At 36.9% G+C, this 1,768-nt stretch overlaps 1 protein-coding gene across 2 annotated transcripts in view; it reads right to left on the bottom strand.

Annotated features, from left to right (window-relative positions):
* RAB6A (RAB6A, member RAS oncogene family) overlaps nt 1-1,768 on the bottom strand; it is a 68,413-nt gene that overhangs the window by 39,824 nt on the left and 26,821 nt on the right. The gene's annotated exons all lie outside the window — the stretch shown is intronic.

Genomic DNA, 1,768 nt, shown 5'->3' on the forward strand with positions numbered 1-1,768 from the left:
ACACACACACACACACACACACACACACACACACACACACACACACACACACACACACACACACACCGTGCTGTGCTTAAACTGCTTAACCACCAGGGAGGGCCAATACACTAATTCTATGAGAATTACAAGTAAATTCAATGGAAAATATCTGCAATGGTTCTACCAACAAAAAAGTTTGTTGAAATCACTACTTCTGGTAAGAAATATCTCTCAAATTAAGAACACAAGAGTATTTTGTTAAGATTTTTTTTTTAATTTATTTATTCATATAGAACTGGGGTACAGGCCAGAGATGCAGAGGGTGAGAGGATTCACCAGAGTCAGAGTGAGGAGCAGAACAGGCAGATTGACAAAGTACACTGCTGAGGGGAGCAGCAGCCGGGTCAAGAGGGGTCTGGGCACCATGTGCTCACCTCTGGGGCAAGTGGGGATCGAACTCATGCAGAAGTGGCTTAAGCTTCTTAGTGCTGTACTTTAACCCAGTGAGTGCCCCACCAGGGAGGGCCTTGTTAAAATTTTTTTAATGACAAATGTTTTGAAAGTAAACAACAACATCAACATATACTTTGTTAAGATTTAAAAGGAAATGAATACTAAAGAAAACAAAAGCAAAACTAAGTAAGTGAAATGGCCTCAAACTAAAAAGCTCTATGCAGCAAAAGAGACTATCAGTAAAGCAAAAAGACAACTTACTGAATGAGAGAAGATATTTGCAAGTGATTAATATCCTATATATATCTCATTAAATAAAAAAGAAGATACTTGCAAATGCTTAATATCCTCACATTTATAAAAATGGCTATAACCAAACACACAAGAAACTAGTGTTCAAGGATGTGGAAAAAGGGAGCCTTCATACATTGCTGGTGGAAATATAAGTTAGTATATAGCCAGTATGTACAAGAGTATGGAGATTACTAAAAATTTAGAGTAGAAATACCATATGACCTAACTAACCCACCTCTGGGTATCTATCCAAAGAATATGAAAACATAAATTCAAAGAGATAATATGTACCACCTGTTAAATGCAAGATTACATGCTAAGTCTATCACTTACAAGGTCATGGTTTTTTATTTGTTTTGATATGCAATAATGCAATAAAGAATTTAACTTTAAATGTCTAACTCAGACATTATACTGATGCTTTACAGGGCAATGATAACTCTACAAGACAGGAAATTTTATTTCCATATGCAAGAAAAGACAACAAACTCAATTAGTTCTTTTCTAAATATGACTCTATTCCATTTCTAACAAATGATCATGCACTTTTCAATATACTGTTTTCCTTTGTTATTTAAAAAAAAAAGTAGTATAGTCATAGTGACAGAAGAGTTATACCTCACTACCTACACAGTCTTCAGGTTTTAAAGACTCTGAACACAGAACATAAGAAAACAGAAAATGGGGTCCTCCCCAGTGGCACAACAGGTTGAAGGGTCAGCACTACAAAACTCTTTGCAGCCACTGCAGCACGAGTTCGATCCTTGGCCAAGGTGCTGACCCACATGGTGTGGCACATGTCTCCTGACTGGCCCACTGCTCTCCTCAGCAGTGTATTTCACTCAGTCTTTCTGATCTGCTCCCCACGCTGCCTCTGGTGAATTCTCTCACCCTCTGCACCTCTAGCCTGTATCCAAGTTCTTTTATGCAGAAATAAGAAAAAAATAAAATAAAGAGAAAGAAAGAAAGAAAGAAAGAAAGAAAGAAAGAAAGAAAGAAAGAAAGAAAGAAAGAAAGAAAGAAAGAAAGAAAGAAAGAA

The sequence above is a fragment of the Condylura cristata genome, unplaced genomic scaffold (genome assembly GCF_000260355.1).
Source record: "Condylura cristata isolate star-nosed mole 26May11 unplaced genomic scaffold, ConCri1.0 scaffold00015, whole genome shotgun sequence".
Classification (NCBI taxonomy): domain Eukaryota; kingdom Metazoa; phylum Chordata; class Mammalia; order Eulipotyphla; family Talpidae; genus Condylura; species Condylura cristata.